The sequence below is a fragment of the Heterodontus francisci genome, chromosome 27 (assembly GCF_036365525.1).
Source record: "Heterodontus francisci isolate sHetFra1 chromosome 27, sHetFra1.hap1, whole genome shotgun sequence".
Classification (NCBI taxonomy): domain Eukaryota; kingdom Metazoa; phylum Chordata; class Chondrichthyes; order Heterodontiformes; family Heterodontidae; genus Heterodontus; species Heterodontus francisci.
Window position 1 is genome coordinate 61,596,348 of NC_090397.1, and position 19,952 is coordinate 61,616,299.

A 19,952-nucleotide genomic window follows, 5' to 3' on the forward strand; every position below is an offset into this window, starting at 1 on the left:
GGAGTCCAAAGCTGGCAGGAAAACCGGTAGATGAACAAAGGAGAGACAGTTTGGGCACAGTCAAGGTATGCTCCCTTGAAGGAGAAATGTAGGGCAAATAAATCCAGACCTCCCTGGATGAGAAAAGAGGTCGAGATTGAGATAAAGAAGAAAAAGTGTGCTTGTGACAAGTGCCAGGTATAAAATACTATTGAGAACCAGGCTGAATATAGAAGGCCCAGAGGGGAAGTGAAAAAGCAAATAAGAGAAGCAAAGAGAGAGCATGAAAAGAGACTGGCAGCTAGCATTAAAGGAAATCCTAAAGTTTTCTATAGACATATAAATAGTAAAAGGGTGGTAAAAGGAGGAGTGGGGCTGATTGTAGATCAGAAAGGGGATTTACACATGGAGGCAGAGTGCATAGCTGAGGTATTAAATATATACTTTGCATCTGTCTTTACCGAGGACAAAGATGCAACCCAGGCAATGTTGAAAGAGGAGGTAAATCAGACACTAGAGGGGTTTAAAATTGGTGAAGAGGAAGTATTAGATAGGCTGTCTGTACTTAATGTGGATCAGGCACCAGGGCTGGATGAGATGCATCCAAGGATACTGAGGGAAGTGAGGGTGGAAATCGTTGGCACTGGCCATAATTTTTCAGTCTTCCTTAGACTTGGGGCTGGTGCCAGAGGACTGGAGAATTGCAAACGTTACACCCTTGTTCAAAGAAGGGTGTAAAGATAAGCCCAGCAACTGCAGGCCAGTCAGTTTAACTTCGGTGGTGGGAAAACTTCTAGAAAAAATAATTTGGTACAAAATCAATAGTCACATGGACAAGTTTAGTTTAGAGATACAGCACTGAAACAGGCCCTTCGGCCCACCGAGTCTGTGCCGACCATCAACCACCCACTTATACTAATCCTACACTAATCCCATATTCCTACCACATCCTCACCGGTCCCTATATTTCCCTACCACCTACCTATACTAGGGGCAATTTTTATAATGGCCAATTAACCTATCAACCTGCAAGTCTTTGGCATGTGGGAGGAAACCGGAGCACCCGGAGGAAACCCACGCAGACACGGGGAGAACTTGCAAACTCCACACAGGCAGTACCCAGAATTGAACCCGGGTTGCTGGAGCTGTGAGGCTGCGGTGCTAACCACTGTGCCGACAAATGTGAGTTAGTTGAGGAAAGCCAGCATGGATTTCTTAAGGAAAAATCATGTTTAACTAACTTGCTGGAGTTTTTTGAGGTAACAGTGTTGATGAGGGCAATGCTGTTGATGTGGTGTATATGGACTTTCAAAAGGCATTTGATACAGTGCCACAAACCTGTAGCTCATGGAATAAAAGGAACAGTAGCAACATGGATACGAAATTGGCAGAGTGACTGGAAACAGAGTAGTGGTTAATGGATGTTTTTCGGGCTGGAGGAAGGTTTGTAGTGGAGTTCCCCAGGGATCAGTGTTGGGACCCTTGTTTTTTCTGATATAAATAACCTAGACCTTGATGTACAGGGCACAATTTCCAAGTTTGCAGATGGTACAAAACTTGGAAGCATTGTGAACTGCGGGGAGGATAGTGTAGAACTTCAAAAGGACATGGACAAGTTGGTGGAATGGGCAGACAGGTGGCAGATGAAGTTCAATGCAGAGAAATGTGAAGTGATTCATTTTGGTAGGAAGAACATGGAGAGACAATGTTGAATAAAGGGTATAATTCTAAAGGGCTGCAAGAGCAGAGAGACCAAGATGTCTCTGTGCATAAGACATTGAAGGTGGCAGGACAGGTTGAGAGAGCAGTTAATAACGCATACAGTATCCTGGGCTTTATTAATAGGGGCATAGAGTACAAGAGCAAGGAAGTTATGTTGAACTTGTATAAGACACTAGTTCGGCCTCAGCTGGAGTATTGAGTCCATTTCTGGGTGCCACACTTGAGGAAAGATGTGAGGGCATTGGAGAGAGTACAGAATAGATTCACAAGAATGGTTCCAGGGCTGAGGAATTTCAGTTATGAAGATAGATTGGAGAAGGTAGGATTCTTTTTCCTTGGAAAAGAGAAGGCTGAGAGGTGATTTGATAGAGGTATTCAAAATCATGAGTGGGCTGGACAGAGTAGATAGAGAGAAACTGTTCCCACTTTTGAAAGGATCGAGAACGAGAGAGCACAGATTTAAAGTATTTGGTAAGAGAAGCAAAAGTTACATGAGGAAAAACTTCTTCGCAGCGAGTGGTTAAGGTCTGGAATGTGCTTCCTGAGAATGTGGTGGAGGCAGGTTCAATTGAAGCATTCAAAAGGGAATTAGACAGTTATGTGAAAAGGAAGAATGTGCAGGCTTATGGGGAGAAGGTGGGGGAATGTAACCTGAGAAAGTTGCTCCTTCGGAGAGCTGGTGCGAGCACAATGGGCCAAATGGCCTCCTGCACTGTAACAAATCTGTGATTCTGACCTGCAACAAACATGAATACTTTCTACTTGAAAGCGCAACAGAGTGTAACGTGGCTTCCTGTATAGAACCCATCCCGAGCACATGACTGAAGAAAGAAGCAGTTTTGTACCAAGCAGTTGCCTTAAAGAATTCTTGCATCATACGTCCCTTACACCATCAGATCAAACACAAAATCCATAATGTCCTTCTGATCTTTTTTAAATTCAATCTAAAAACAGAAAATGCAGTCCACAGATCAAACTTTCAGAGGAAAAATGAACTTGCTGCTTATATTTTGCACATCATTACAGTATTTCAAAGATAAAGAAGGAAAGCTGTTTGATCTTTGCTGTCAAGCATCATCTGAACCTCCCCATTTAAAATTGTCTTGCAACAATATAGAGCCATCTGTTGTCATCTGTGTTCAGTCATTCTGCAGAAATCTTGAATAATTGGCTAGCAGTAAATAAATTGGGTAACAATAATAACTACAAATGTTAGCAAATTGAAGTCTCTGCCTATATACAGTTCGAGCATAACCTCCCTGCTGTTATATTCTATACATTGGCCAATATAAGCAAAGTATAAATGAAGCTCAGCCATGGCAGCAGTAATTGGCTGCAGCACTGTCGGATTTGAGCAGAATTGTTGATCCTAATTGCTATCCATTGACTCCTGCTTTTACTCTGAATTTTGGATGAAGGCAGAGTTGAGCTTGGCCATCAGACTTTGGGACGAATAACCTGTTGACACTGTTTATGCTTCTGTGACTATCCATCCATTTGGGTAATATTGGTGTCATGCTCCAATGTGGAATTCTCTCCTTCACGAGAGGAGATGGTGAGGGAAGAAAACTTGCAGAAGAGGTGGTGAGGAATAAGAAATAGTCCAGTGAAAAGTTCCATTTGTTTTTGGGCGAGTTCGCTGCAAAACACTCAATTCAGTTGATTTCAATATCTGTTGATCTCGTTTAAACGAGATCGTGTTTTGGAATTTTTTGACCATCTTCCCACAGAAAGCATTTGGGAGAAAGTTATGAATTTTTCTAAGCAATTTTTATTCTCCCAGGTTTTAGGTGAAAATTAGTCAGTGTGCTAAATGTAAGCTGTTCGCCACCAGAAATGAAACGAGTATTTTGTTAGCTTCTCTAGGTAATTGCAAGACACCTCCCACTCATTATTTTAGAAAGCCCTTCAACTGAGCAGAGGGACATAGAAGATGGGATACAGGCAGAGGGATACAGGCATTATGAAGCAGGAAGGCTGCGAGGGCAGACAGCTTTATTGAAGGGAAAGATGAGAGGACTTCCTTTAAGGTTGAAATGCTGGAGGATAGTTGTAGGATTATTTTTTAAAGAGTAAGACAGCCTGCTGACCTGAGTTAGCATGTTGTGCATCTTTATTTTGTATTATTATGCCAAAATAAGGTATGCATATTGAATTAAGTGAGTCTAGTCGTAACTTTTTTTTTTCTGTAGGTTGACCATGCTGTGAAATTAGGCAGAATTTGGATCTGGCCTTGTCTCACCGAGGGTTTGCTTGGTCTTTGGCTAGTCTTCGAGCTAGTCTATAGAGATCATGCTTTTAAAGGAGACTTAAACTGGATTGTAAGCCTTGTGCGGAACTGAGTTATATAGACCAAGAAGGTTATTCTGTGTTCTGTATTGACTTTAGCTGATCTCTGACAGGATGACAAAAAGGATTCTATATGGTCTCCATGCCAAAGTTTGAGGATGAAAATGAGCCACAGTTTCACCTTCTGACACTGTCCAGTGACTCGAGAGAATTGTGTGTGTGTGTGTATCCAGAGATACATATATGAATAATAGAAAGGTAACAAAGAATTGGCAGCACTTGTGACACTTGTAACCACGTATGAGCCAGACTCCTTGGGAAGGAAAGAAATTGATGGAGAAAGTAAGTAATTTCTTGCTTTAACATAATGGATGGTGTTGCTTTAAGTGAAGAAACCCCATTGCTACCCATGCATGATCAGATGTTATATTTTTTTCCACTTGGGTGTGTGCTTCCTTCTTCATGAATGCAGAGCTCCCTCTGTTCTGTGCTTCAGAATAAGCAATGAAATGGAGCACAGAAGGCTACAGTATTTAAAAGAAAATAAAAACCCTCTCCGGAGCCTTGCAACATATCTCCGATGTTACACTGGAACTTTGCAATTGGTATGCTTCAGAGTCGGATCCAAATTGTGGACCGTCCTTAATTATCTTGGATGCTGGAATGCGCTATCGTCACAAGAAGCAGGCTTAGCAGGTATGGCAGGGAGAAGCTAATAATTATCTTGTTTCACAGCTTATGTCTCTGTGAATGCATCATAATTCAAACTGTTTTTATATTTAAAAAAACTAAGGTGATCAGGATACCTTTTTCTTCAAGAAATTGGTAGAATATGATGTATATTTTTTAAGTGCGTTCCCGTCGGAAGGTGGTATTAAACTAGGTGCTGTAATGGGCAGACAGTCAATTTTGTATTCTGTAATGATGAAATGGGATAGGCTGTAATCCCTTCTCTGTCCCAACCTATATTATGAAGTGATGGTTATATCTTCTTCTGGCCTTTAGGTAAAGGAATGCGTCTGTGAGCCTTTGGGAAAGTCGGCGAAACACGCAAAATTTGTGAATTGATGGTGAAATTTGAATAAGTATATTTACCCATTCAGAGTGGTAATTTTGAATTATAACTAATTTCCTACAGGTGCAATATATTGCAACAGTCGCTCTCAGGCCTGTAAATCTCTTTGGACAAAGGCTTTGCCTGTTTGACTTGGAAACCTAAGTTGTTACTCTGTAGCTTTAAACAATGCCTGTCATCTGTGTTTGTTCAAGCAAAGACCTGGAGACTTATGTGTTTGTCTAAACACGTCGTGTGGGTGGTTGGAAGATTAGAGAACTTCAATAGATCATTTTGTGCATAGAAATTAGCAGTGTAATTTATGCATAATAATTAACGCTTTCAAAACTGAGAGCAATCTGCTGTTTTACAATGTTCTTCCTGCCTTTGCTGGAGGTCTTGACTTGTATATCCCACAGTACCTTATCAACGTGGCCTTTCTCCATGAGTGAGTCTTGTCGGCGAATGTTGGAAGCCATTCAACCTAAGAGGGCATCATCACCAAGCATGAATCCTTATACTAATTTACATATGTGGACTTTCCGACAGGTGTTGCTGGATAGCAATCAGTACCAAAAAGCCAAAGTGTTTACTACTCCTACTGTTTACCTTTCCTGTTCCTATCGTAAACATTGTGGCAGTTAGTGGCTGAAACTGCTACTTCAGACATGCATGAAGCACCAAGCTTGGGGTCATCCTGACTTGTGTGCCATATGTAGTAATGCATTCATCGTCAGCCATTGGGGGAGATCATGGGCAAATTCTGTAATTCAGTTTTTAGATCCATAACTCTACATTATTGTATTTTAATTTTCTAGTTTAAAAACGGAAAAACTTGCAGTTATCACAACACAACAGTGATGCTGCAGTTTGAAGCTTATCGTGTGGGACATGAGCACTTTATTTTCCTCACTTTTGTCTGGATTAGCCATTCCTACATGATGCTGGGTAGCCCTCACTGTAGTCTTCCCTCACAAAGTGCCTTAACCTTTGATCTTTAAAATAAGCCCTCACTCCTTATTGAAATAGAGTTTTTTTTCCCCCTACTTCCCACACCAAGATCTCGCTGAACAAGTGAAATTCCTAATTTGGGTTGAATTGTTCTCTAGTCCCCCACTCAGTGTAGGCTTGATGAAAGCTGCCCAGACTCATTAGACCTTTAAAGTTGGCCTAACAAAAAGGCTTTAACCCTGACAGTTTGGCCTGTATTCAAAGCCAAATGCCAGATCTGAAAAAACACAGATACCCCCCCCAATCCCCCAGTGTCATTTGTTTTACATGGGTATGTCGCCACTTTGAAAGGTGGAATTTCTGCTACAAAAGTATAGCAACAGGAATAGGCCATTCAGCCCCTCAAGCCTGTACTGTCATTCAGTAAGATCATGGCTGATCAGTATCTTAACTCCATCAATCTGCCATTGGTCCTTAAATCTTAATATCCCTTGATTAACAAAAATCTATCGTTAACCTCGGTTTTTAATTTTTACTTGACCTAGCCTCAACAGCTCTTTGGAGAAGAGAGTTCCACTGCCTTGATGTCTTTCCCAACTCCCCAACTCTTTACATCTGGTTGCACTTCTGATGCAAAGCTAAATGTGTGACCCAGTTGTCCCATGTGTGCATTTCAATGGCATTCATCAGCTGGCTTTTCAGGGATGTACCTCCATTGGAACTAGCCTGAGCAGGTCTGTGCTGTTCTTACAGTGACGGCCTGACAGAGGGCTTACATAGCTTCAGCTTCATGTAGGCATACTCTGGTGGCACTTAAATTGTAGCAACCGGATTCTAAAATGTTGCCTTTCCCCACTCTTCAACGATATAAGTGGCAGCCCCAGACTATCGATTTTAATATTCATTCCCCTTACTGAGAACCTGAGTGGAATCTAATATGCCACTTCCTTGTTACAAGTTTAGCTACTGTATATAGTATTCAAGTACCAAGTTTTAGCCATGGTTTGCTGCATATAGCACAGGTGCACAAGCATGTAATGTGGCAAAGTGTGCTAATGTAGAAGTTTCAGACTCTCGGGGGCTCCCTGTTGAGTTGGCCTCTTCTTAACTGCCTTGTTCAGCAAGGCAACCAGTTGCTTCTGAGAGCCCTGAAAATGAACAAATCTCACACTCTGACCTCCAAATTCAGACTTTGTTTCCTATTCCCCCAACTATTTCCATAATAACTTTCCTGAGTGAGTGAACAGCTTGTGTTAGCGCAAGATGGGCACTTAGATCTCAGGCAGTATGAAATAAGTTTTTTTTTTTAAAAATTTGTTCATGGGATATGGGCATCGCTGGCAAGGCCAGAGTTATTGCCCATCGCCACCTGCTCTTGGGAAGAATTGTGATGCAGTGGAAAGCCCAGTCCAACAGAATGTATCCCATTAAGAATGTTTTTAGCTCTGTATCATCTACAGAGATGCCTGGACTATTGTTAATTAGTGCATGTTGGCAAGATCACTCATCAGGAGTATGATTTGCGCCCAGCAGTGACACTACCTTGCCGTAGGCTCTTGAATATTGTAGCAGGAAAAGCTTTATAATTCTTGCTGACCTTGGTCTGTACTGAGTGCTTGAATCTAGTTGGATTTTTTGAGTAATAGAGTCTTGAAGGAATGGAAATTTGTTTCCTGAAAAATGTTGCCTTAAGGAATGAATTAAACAGTAAAATATTCGGTGACCTGGATGCTCTTGATTGGTTATACTCAATCTTCCACAGGAAGGAATTACTAAGACGTGTCACTTGGATTAGAGCCATTTCAGTGATTCACTGTCACGTCTCCATGGGTAAGAGAGAAACCAGCTCGGCCGATCTCCAACTGTCATTGTGGTCTAGTAGTCAAGACAGGTTGTAGTGCAGTGTTACTAAATTCACAAGTGGAGGTAAGATATTTCTACCAGTTGCATGAAGCTGACATTTGATAAGTTCATGCAAGGTCCAGTTTGATGCAGGACAGAGAAACATTTTTCCCTGGTGGACGAAGTAGGGTGAGATGTATGGCCTCCGTCATTTGTGTGCCTCTCATAGTCTGTCTGTACTGTATTTTTTTGAGAAAATCTCACTCTTTCAACAAACAAAATCAAGGGAATTGACAGATTCCAGTTGTGTCTGGGTTATGAAACTCAATGCAAACTGGTAAAATTTGCAGAAAGCTCACAAGGAGGGGCCGCAGGACTGGAAACTGGACGAGATGCAAGTGGGAGGAGCAGTGGCAAATGAAATTTAATGCAGACAAATGAAAAGTGCCACACATAGTTGGGGAGAGACATGAACCCCATGAATGGTGTTGAGCAGCATGTAAATGAGCTGCGGGCTTGGTGCAAGGCGGCAGTGGAGTTTGGCGCCACGCGTGCAGTCCAGAGTGTGCTAGCTGGCTGTTTTCACCTTGGAGGGCAGTGAGTCTGGAGGAACACTGAGAACGGCAGGAGGAACACTGAGAACGGCAGGAGGATCGCCAGGTAGGTCTGCAGTTATTGAGGCTGGTGGTGGCCACCAGGTGTTTCAGCCTTGTTCAAGAGGGGAATTTTTACAAAAATATTAAACACGAAAGGCAGCAAAATACAAGTTCACCCAGGAATTATTAGTGCTTTATAGTTTTATAATTTAGAGGGATGGTCCATGATTTCTAATCTGTTTGAAAAAGGGTCCTTAAACCAAAAAAACTTATAAGAACTGTTAGACCCAAGAGACTTGACATTAAACATGTCCAAATACTGATCAGCAATCAACAAAGCCAATAGGATGTTGAGTCATAGTCATAGTTATACAGCACAGAAACAGGCCCTTTGGCCCACCGTATGTTTTTCTCAAGGGCAGTTACGGATGTGCAATTTCCAGCAACGCTCACATTCCAAGAACGAATTTTTAAAAAAGTCAAACTAATAGCCTGTTAGTCAGAGGGAGATGATTAAACTTTATAGCACTCTAGTTAGAACACACCTTAAATACTGCATCCAGTTCTGGACACCAAGAATCAAGAGATACATTGAAGCACTGCACAAGGTGTAAGGAAGAGCCGCAAGGCTTGAGCACATTGAGTTGGGGGAAATATGTTAGCACGTATAGAGGATTGGGTAACAGACGGGAAGCTAAGAATGGGCGTAAATGGGGCATTTTCAAGATGGCAGGCAGTGAATAGTGGGGTGCCGCAAGGATCAGTGCTGGGGCCTCAGCTATTTACATTTTGTAATTATTGGCTTAGATGAAGAGACAGAGTCGTATATCTGTGTTTGCTGATAATACTAAGGTAGGTGGAAAAGTAAGTTGTGGGGAGGATGCAGAGAGGCTGCAGAGATATAGACAGATTAAGTGAGTGGGCAATTAGATGGCAAATGGAGTATAATGTAGAGAAGTGTGAAGTTATTCACTTTGGTAAGAATAGAAAATCAGAATCTTTTTTTTTTTAAAAAAGGTATGAAACTTTTTAAGTGTTGATATTCAGAGAGACTTGGGTGTGCTTGTATAAGGAGCACAGGAAGCTAGCATGCAGGTGCAGCAAGCAGTTAACATGGCAAATAGCATGTTGGCCTTGATCGCAAGGGGTTTGGAGTACAGGAGGAAAGAAGTATTGGTACAGTTTGTGCAGGGTTTTGGCGAGACCGCACCTAGAATACTGTGTGCAGTTTTGGTCTCCGTTTAAGAAAGGATATACTTGCATTGGAGGCAAAGGTTCACAAAATTGGTCCCTGAGATGTCCTATGAGAGACTAAGTAAATTGGGCCTATTCTCTCTGAAGTTTAGAAGAATGGAGAGGTGATCTCATTGAAACATGTAAGATTCTGATGGGCTGGAATGTGAGTGTCATTGGAAAGGCCAGCATTTATTACACATCCCTAATTGCCCTTTAGAAAAGCAATTCAACATCCTATTGGTTTAGTCGATTGCTGATCAGTACTTGGACATGTTTAATGTCAAGTCTCTTAGATCTCATAACAGTTCTTTGAAAATGTTTTTGGTTTAAGGACCCTTTTTCAAACAGATTAGAAATCTGAGAAGGGTTTTTTCCACTGTTCAGGGAATCTAAAACACGGGGGCACAGTCTCAGGATAAGGGGCCGATTATTTAGGACTGAGCTAAGGAGAAATTGCTTCATTTAATAGGTTTGAATCTTTTGGAACCCTCTATGCCAGAGGGTTGTGGATGCTCCATCGTTGAATATATTTAATGCTGGAATAGACAGGTTTTTGGTGTCTCGAATCCAAGGATATGGCGAGCAGGTGGGAACGTGGAATTGAATCAAGATCAGCCATGATCGTATTGAATAGTGGAGCAGGCTCGATGGGTCATATGGTCTACTGCTGCTAGTTATTGTGTTCTCCAGCATGAGAGATGGGAGAGATCTGAGGTAGCTTTAAGAAGGTTGGGCTTTTCAACCTGGAAAGGATGTTTCGGAGAGCTGATTTTGAGCGAGCATGTAAGCTTATTCAGCTTATAAAGAATTGACCCAGAATATTAGTTTGCAAGTTCTCCCTGTGTCTGCGTGGGTTTCCTCCGGGTGCTCCGGTTTCCTCCCACAGCCAAAAAAGACTTGCAGGTTGAGAGGTAAATTGGCCATTATAAATTGCCCCTAGTATAGGTAGGTGGTAATATAGGGACAGGTGAGGATGTGGTAGGAATATGGGATTAGTGTAGGATTAGTATAAACGGGTGGTTAATGGTCGGCACAGACTCGGTGGGCCGAAGGGCCTGTTTCAGTGCTGTATCTCTAAATCTAAATCTAAAAAAAATTACTTTAAACTGTGTAAGTAGAACTAGGCGGAGCAGGCTCATATTAGAGAAGAACGTTTAATATAAATATCAGGAAATTCGCCTTCACGCTGCGAGATCTTCATGAACCTTTATAAAACGCTGGTTCAGCCTCAACTGGAGCATTGTGTCCAATTATGAGCATCACACTTTAGGAACAATATGAAGGCATTGAAGAGGGTGCCGAAAAGATTTATGAAAATGGTTCAGGGAATGAAAGATTTGAGTTACATTGATAGATTGGCAAAGCTGGGTCTGTTCTCCTTCGAGAAGAGAAAGTTGAGAAGAGATTTGGTAGAGGTGTTCAAAATCATGACAGGTCTGGGCAGAGTAGATCAAGAGAAACTCTTCCCATTGGTGAAAGGATTCAGAACCAGAGGACATCGATTTAAGGTGATTAGCAAAAGAACCAAAGGCGACATGAGGAAAAAGTAATTTTTTTTAATGCACTGAGTGATTAGGATCAGGAATGCACTGCTTGAGACTGTGGTGGAGGCAGATTCAGTTGTGGCTTTCAAAATGGAATTGGATAATTATCTGAAGAGAAAAGACTCGCAGGGAAAAGATGGGGGAGTGGAACTAGCTGAGTTGCTCTCGCAGAGAACCGGTATAGAGATGACTGGCCGAATGGCCACCTTCTATGCTGTAACCAGTTTATGATCAAAATCCAGAATAAATTTTCAGATAGAAGAGTGGAGGTAAATTCCTGGAATAAATTTAAGGAACAGTTGGATGAATGAATCAAATGGGCCTTCCTCAACCATTCTTACCGTGTGAACTAGTATCAGCACCTGCAGCAGGACTGTGTCCAATTACACATTTCATGGTTACCACCTTTCCTTTGTATAGAGCTCCTGCATCAAATGCAACACCTTTAAATATTATCATTGTAGCCCAGTCAGAGATTCCTACAAGTTTAACTGGAATGAGCAATGTCATGGGTGATCCACTAAAGGAAATAAGAAAAAAAAAAGGAAAAGCACTGCAGGTGTGAGTTAGCCCAAGTTTGCAAGGTACTTGTAGTTGGGGAAGTTCATCCATCCAGAAATCCCCTCATGCAGCATCTAATTATTTCGTAAATGATTCCAGGGTTTCCACTTCCATTATCTGGAAGTCCACTCTGTGTATTGATCACTCTGAAGAAGAATTACCCTTCAATCAGTCCTAAATTTGCTTTTTTCAACCTAGTTTGAAGTGGTGTCCCCAGTCCTGCTCTGACATTTTAATTTGAAAATAATTTCGCAATTTTACCTTTCACTTTAAGATAATCTTTTGGGTGCCTCCCTTACAGGATTATAAGCTCAAAGGGCAGGGTTTTCCGTTTAGGGCCAGGACACCGACGATGGGGTCAAATGCAGGTCACGACCCCACGAGTGTTCGGAGCAATAAACCGACATTGATTTTTGCAGAATTGGCCAGTTAGTTGCCAGTGGGTGCGCTCGCCATTAATTAAGGATGGCAGGCGAGCTTCCGAGGTTGGAGGACCAATAAGAGGCCCTCCAGTGATGATGCATCGGCAGCCCCACAGGCCGAGTTGGGAGTTGCCGATGCCTGCAGAGAGAGGGAACACCTCAATGGAGGCACCTTCTGAAGAGAAAGTTTATAAAAAAAAAAAAAAAAAAAAAAATTTGCTTTAAAAAGGCCACAGCTGCCTGGCCGTGATTGTGGAAGGGCAACCCCTTCACTGGACAGCCAGTGGCTGCAGCTGTGGCCCAACAGACATGACGGGGGTGGGAGTCCCTAGCGGGAGGAAACTAGGCCTATCCTTCCCACCAGGAGCCCGCCTTATTTAGCTGGCCACGTTTGGGCCATTGTGTGGGGCCTGCCAATGGGCTCTTTAATTATCTAATTTGGCTACCCTCTGCTTGCGGACGGGTAGCCGTTACGCCCCCAACCCAGCCTTCCTGAAAATGGCTTGGGGGTGCAATTCGTGCCAGTCGCCAGCAGTGCAAAATTGCACAACCATCCGCCTCAATTTCCTCCCCCACCACCTCCCATCGGTCTCCAAATATCCTGCTCCAAGTTTCCTGTGTTTTTTCTCATAATTCCGACCTTTGACACTTTAGATCAGCCTGTGCACTGCCTCGTTTACTAGAATTATCCCTTCTGAAATGGACATAGTACTGATGGTCTGATCTAATCAAAGGTGATCACAACCTCCTCTAACTTGTATTCTGCTGTTGACTACATAGTTCAACATTGTTAGCTTTTAATTGCTGATATACGTTGCTTGGACTTGTTGAGCATTGACCCGTGGGTCTCGTCCTGCTTCATCCTCATCTATTTCAATGCCTTTCATAGAGTTTGCATACTGTCTGTTTTTCCTTCCTCTTTGCAACGGCTTACGTGTATCTACATTAAATTTCTTCTGCCCCCTTAATTATTCTATTTTTTTAATCATTTCTAAGCAGCCTTCTCCAATTCCACTCCCCCTTCTACTTTGGTATCATTGCAGATCTGACCATATTTCATTGAGTTTCTGATTCCAAGTCATTAATATATACTTGAAAACATAGTGATCACAACACCAATCTCCAATGAGTATCTAAAAGTGAAGCAATATTTTGGGTGGGACTCTTGATCAGAAATTTGCATTTTAATTCAAAATTCAATATAGTCTAGCACTGCCTGGAGTAGCACACAGAACAAGGAATTAAAATACTTTCAAGACCAAGATAATTGATTGCAAAACCACAACTTGTCAACAAAGTGTGACTGAAACAGCATGTCAGTAAAGCCTTACCCCTCCCCCACCCCTGCCTCAGTCCTTTATTATATTTTGACGCATTACATAGCTAACATTTTTTGCCTTTGAGTTAAATGTTCTATTAAAACAAATAAGTGACATGTTGGATAAATGACAAAGTATTTGTGAAGCAATGGAAGGATGAGCAACATCCTTAGCAACATGTCCTAACTCTTTGGGGAAATGACTAAACCCGATTTCACCATCAGATAAACATGTGTTCAAAACAAAACAGGATTGTAACACAAATGAAAGTAGGAACAAAAGGACCAAATTCCAGTAATCCATTGTTCCAAACTGCTTGAGATCATTCACGAGTCAATCCAGTCATAACTTGCAGCCCTTCAAGGTTCAAATATGAAAGTGGAATGGGGAATTTTTTTTGAAAAGTAAGAGTGAGCAGATTGCTTTGCCGTTTGAAGATTGCCAATACCAGCTGCTTAACTTGATTTTTTTGACTTTGTTGTTGCTTGGATTTCAGTACAATGAGTTGATCCATCTAGTGACGATGAAGAGTGCAAGCAGCTGGAATTAACTGCACTGGACAGGGGCGGAGTGATGATTAATTTCTGGTCCAATGTCATGTGAAGTGAAAATGGCTTTTAAAAAACACACCGTTCAGTGCAATATTGAGTTGTACAAATGAAGGAAGTCCCTGACTTGATGCCAGATTTATACTGGGTTAAGTGACCTCAGGCACAACACCAGTGAAGGTGCTGCAGTCTCTGCACTACTGGACCAAGCAGTGTAAAAGTCAGTCAGTGCTCCCAATTGTAAGAGCTAATCAGTGAACGCTATTGAAAGGTGTATGGGAATTGGATGAGATCAGGGGGGTTTGGGCTTGACTGCACTGTGAATAATGCAGGAAAATGTTCTTAGCAGCAGGGCTTGATGGATTTTTAGAATTTTATATATTTTTTTACATTGAAATCAAGTTGAAAGTGGCAGTACAGGTCTAACTTCTAGTCCAGTCACCCACTGCCAACATGTGGAAAGGGGATATGGGAATCATTTAATTGGACCACAGTCAGGCTTCCTGTATGTCACTTACTGCCAAAATTCTACATAATGACACTGCTGTAACCTACTAACATTTTATAGGTTAGGAAGCAACGTTTAACATACTGCTTCTTCCCTTAATATTGTGCTATGTTTTAGAGAGTACTGCATAAACTGAGTTTTAAAACTACAAACCAATCAATCTTATGCAGTGTCTTGTAACTAGCTTTCACCTCCTGCTTTAAGCAGTCATGCTTCATGAGAATAGTTGTGTCTTGTCTTTCATTTGCACTTTTTCTTTTGCTCTTTCTCTTTCTTCCCCACTGCCTTTTTATTTAAACTTCTCTCCTGGCTCATAACCTTTCTCGCCCTGCTCTCGTGCTTTTTCTCTCTCTCTCTATCTCTCTCTCTATCTCTCTCTCTCTCTCTCTATCTCTCTCTCTATCTCTCTCTCTGCCATGCCAGCATGGGAACCAAATGGTTTACTTTACAGGCTCAGTTAAAACTTAATGAGATCATATCACTAGCACATGATCGAACTGTGATTTTAAACTGCGATGTAATTGTGTCTCTTTCTGTCCCCTAAGATATTAACAGATGTGGTCTCTTATGTTTTGATTGTATCACAAATCGTTTTAGATCAGCAGTTTGCAGTGTCCCTTTTATCTTCCATTTTGGTTGCAAAGGACAGTGAGATAGGACGTTGCTTTGAATTTCAGTTTTATTCTATGTGAACACGTTCCGATGAATTATCTGATTGAATTCTAGTGCTGTCAAAATGACCCCTTACACAACACATAATGTCAGCTTTGTATTTATATTGTACACAAATGAAGAAAATGGTGTTAGACTCTGTTTTGCAACAGTTGTACAAAAGCTGTATGTCAAGACAAAATACTGTGTTGACAGTACATTGCACTTCTGACATGTTACACACACTGTGCTTTGCCATATAATGGAAAGCAACGGATGGCATGAGAATGAACCTGGCAGTTTGTGTTAGCTGCAATTGCCTGGAGGTGAGGAGTAGGTGTTGAGAAAGTTGTTTTTAATGGATTGTTGGCTCACCCTCCTTTTTTTTTAAAGCAGGCCTTGAACATTGAAGGGAAATGTTAGCTCTAAGGAGGGATGTTTTATATAATCTGATGGCATTGTGACATGTCATCTCAAGACCATTGGAGGCAATGCAGTCTTGCTTCAGGGTGGAGTGTCGGCTGCTGCACTGTAGCTGTGAAAACAAGGGCCCACGCTGAAATCTTCTATTAACGCAAAAGGAATTGCTTGTTAATGGAGCAAACCTGCTTAATGCAATAAAAGTAATTGAAAGATTACAGCATTTTCACTGACTTGTATAAAAAGTATAAACCATTTCTTGCTTTTGTATTCTGGCTCAGTATTCCAAATGTTCCCAGAAGCTGGCAGAAACCAGAACACCAGCAGTGTAAACATTACTTTGCCAGCCTGTATCTGCTGACAGAGCTCAAAATGGCATTTCTGGCATCCTGTACCTGACCAGTTATTGTGACCATGCTGTGCTGTCTGTCTGCTTATCTGACATCCAGTCATGCCTGAACAAGAATTTTCTCTAACAAAGCACCAGTAATGTTGAACCCAACAGTTTTAGCTCCCATCAAAAGGTCTGTACCCTAGGCCTTGATCTCATCTCATGCCCTGGCAGCTCACTCAGGCTGAATTCAACTGGGACCATTTTTAGTGTCCTGTTTGGTGCTGAGCTTCAAATCCCACACCCGAGCCAACATCAAGGTAGCCTAGTTCCACCTTTGCAGCATCACCACCTCCACAGTTGCAAAAAGCCCATGAACACTGAAGCCCTTAGTCACACCTTCCCCATCTCTCGGCTTAATTTACTCTAACGTTCCTTTCTTTGACCTGCATGAATGTCTCCACATCTTATCCCGTGCACATTTTGAGCTTATTGAGCTCCAGAACTGGTTTAAAAAAAAAAATTGGAGGTATTACAGGTTTTAAGCCTGTCGCTCCCCATGCCCTGCTTCTGTACTGGCTTAAAACCTCCTACGTCACTAACTTTTTCCAGTTCTGACAATAAGTCATCGACCTGAAATGTTAACTCTTTCTCACTCCACAGATGCCTGGCCTGCCGTGCATTTCCAGCATTTTCTGTTTGCATTATAATACTACACTGTTTCACGTGCATTACAGCACTGCTTCTGAAGATGAGTTTACCTCCTGTGGCAGAGCTGTAATACAAAGGGGTTCTAATTATTTGTATTCCAAATACTGCAAACTTAATTTATGAAGGTCACTGTAGAAAGCTGCTACAGCTTTAATTTTCATTGCAGCACTATTATGTAAATAACAATTATATTATCAGTAGCTCAATTCCTGTTGGCAGAGTGGCATTTTAAGTTTCTGTTGCCAGAGCTTGTTTTGGTGCCTGCCTCTGCAAATCATGGGCATGGAATGGTGTTCTGCATATTTTCACATGTGTATCCACCCCAGTTATGGACACACCTGGTTCATAAATAATTCTCTGGAGGAAAAGAATGATTGGCATTACATAAAACAACCTAGTAAAACAACATTGTCTGATTTGGGAAATACTGTATGTTAGATTATCAGTTAGGAGTCATCTGCAAACCTTATAGTATCAATATTTCCAAATATGGCTAAAACACCAAGCTCAAACCATAGGTTCTGTTATGTTTTACTTGGTCAGACTTGACGTTTCTAGGACCTGGACCTTGTACTGAGAAGTTCCACTTTTCTCAGAAGGAAAGAAAGTTGGTCCAGATTTCCATCTCCAGGGTCTCTGATCAGCTCCTGATACTTCGCTTTTGTGAATTGTGGTTTTTAAATATGAAAAATATAATCACAAATTATAGTCAGAGGGAATACTTTCTGGAGTGATGGAAGTGTTGTAGAAAAAGAATGTCCGGTTTTTGGACAATTGCAGTTTTCGGACAGCCGGATTTTGGATATCTGACCTGTACAAGATTTGTGAACTTTTCTTTGAGGATAAGGAAGCTGGCCTTTGAAGTATAAGCATGGAGAACCTTTCTACTCAAACCATTCTCCTTGATCCAGACTGCAGAAGCAAGGAATGCAAGGATCTCTTTAAATTTATTTAACACAAAAAATTCTCACCTGATTGCGCATGTGCCCAAATGGAATATGTAAATAAGGATAGTCTCAATCTACAGTCACACCTTACATTCTCTCATATGGTTTCCTTAAGCTAAAATATTTTGCCCATGGGATTTTCCAAAAAATTGGGTTTTGTAAGTACAAGTGTTTGCTGTGTACATGTTTCACTCTGCAATGAGACCTGTAAATTGTCGATAACATCGCCCACATCTGTTACTCTTCTCACATTTTTTAACGGAATGATTTTATTTTGATACCACAGGATTGGGGTGTGTGAGGCAGAGGATTGTTGCAGCTTGTCCCAAATTCCAAGATTAAATGGAGGAGGAGAAATCAGCCATGCTGCTTGTGAGTTCAGTAATATCCTGGAATTAACTGTACCTTGTCGTGAAAATATGGGAAGTACCAGACGGAACTTGTTCATTTTCATTGCTCTTTTCCCTCTTGTTGAAAGAATTTTACAGCACAAACTGGTCATTCAGCACTGTCGGTGTTTCTGCTCTGCACAAGGCACCTCCTACTCTGTTTACCTCATCTCACTGTCTCAACATATCCTTCTATTCCTTTCTCCTTCATGTACTTGGCTAGCTTCCTCATAAATGAAAATTCTTGCTCTTCCTTTCTTTCTCTCCTCCCCCCAACACAGTTCACGAATGAATAAAATGCTGTTCAGAAATTTCAGTGAACATCTGGGGCAAGAAAGTTGAACTTCTGTTCACAAATATTTTTTGCTGGAGAAAACCTTGTGTGAGAATGTTGCCTTTTTGCACATACCATTGTTTCTTTATTTCTTGGCATCTGTACATAGTGATTAACTTGCACTGTATGAATTTTATATGAAGGCATTTATGTGCAATTCCTCTGTGCACCATTTTAACAGGTACTAGCATGTTTGTATTAAATGGTTTAGCGCCACCATTAAAATTGTGGGTGAAGAAATCAGCTAAATGTATGTTGAGCTTGCACATGAAATTTCAAAGCCTTAGCATTTTCATTTTGTTCATGTTCACCTTCGTCCCTGTGCATAGACATGTACAAGATCACATTTCGGGAATCTTGACTGTCCACAAATATTCATTATTTACCAGGACCAGGGTTTCCTTTGTTGAAGGAGATGATGAAAGTTTACACCGCATGACAGAATCTTCTGGAAATACGCAGCAAGCCAGTCGGCAGCTGGAAGAGAAAAGACAGATTTCATCAGGACTGTCTGGTTCAGTAGACGGTCCCAACTGCTCTGCCATAGTTAACGTGTGGTGCACGGAAGGCCTTTGATCTCTGTTACTGAAGAGATGTCGAGAAGAAAGAATGCAAGACTTGCAGGGCAAAAAGGGATCAATATACAGAGAGTAAGACACAATGTTTGAGAGAGGCTTGCAGAAAGAGATATAAAGGAGGCACACTAACAGCATGTATGATTTACAGAAAAGAGCAGAGTTGACTTGTATTTTCCACTTCTAACCCTGTTTCTCTTTTTTCTTTTAAGAAGCTCCATGGACGTCCCTAGATTTCTCATGTCAACGATCTTGTGTGTGGTGTCTCGCTGATCCACTGAAGTTTCAGATCTGATCCATTAGCCCCTGCTTTAAGTGTGCCTTGTAAATTTGCATTTAGGACAGGAGCAGGTTGCGCTCTATTCCCTCACCCAAAAATAAAATGTGCTTTGTTTTTCACGAGCATGTGTGTTCCAAGTTGACAATGTTCCACACTGAAGCAAGTTCATTTCTACTTTCAATTACAGAGGAAAGGTTTGTCATATCTCTTGGTCTTTTACCATTGTTGTAACCTCCTCCCCAACTGTTGCACAGTACTCCTTGGTACTCTTCTAATGTTGGACATGGATTTCACTCTATGGAATGGACATATTTTTATCTTTGATAGTGCTTGAAGACGACAGTGGAACTTCTCCAGGAAGCTGGTTCCATATGGTGGTTTAGATTTAACTGAGCTGTGTCTAGCACCATTTGAAATCAGTGTTCTTGGAGAAAGGCTTTCATCACACTCTTATCTGTTCTGGCTGCAGACCAAAATCGACGAAGTTCACAGAAATAAAGCCTGGCAGTTGGTAACGCAAATTTAGTCATTTTTAGCCATATGGTTTTGATGATTTTTGTGTTCATGGTCAAGGCTGCTGCAATTTGCAGAAGTGTCAAACTGGAAGGCGAAGTAAATGCTGGTGAACTTGCTCCGAAAACAATTAAGTCTGTATTTATTCCAGATTGAGACCCCACGCTCCCATCTCCCTCACACATCTCCTGCATGTTACTGATTTCATAATGACACTGAAGCTGTAGCTG

General features: G+C 41.5%; 1 long non-coding RNA gene across 21 annotated transcripts in view; it reads left to right on the forward strand.

The window, feature by feature from the left end:
- Positions 1–19,328, forward strand: part of LOC137384865 (uncharacterized) — a 290,645-nt gene extending 271,317 nt beyond the window's left edge. For 19 of the 21 annotated variants that reach the window (XR_010977693.1, XR_010977691.1, XR_010977692.1 and 16 more), the window contains 2 exons: positions 17,918–18,003; positions 18,744–19,328. This is a non-coding gene — a long non-coding RNA (uncharacterized lncRNA). The remainder of the gene's footprint in view (positions 1–17,917; positions 18,004–18,743) is intronic. The other 2 variants (XR_010977684.1, XR_010977688.1) reach the window with 2 other exon arrangements.
- The last annotated feature ends 624 nt before the right edge of the window (positions 19,329–19,952 follow it).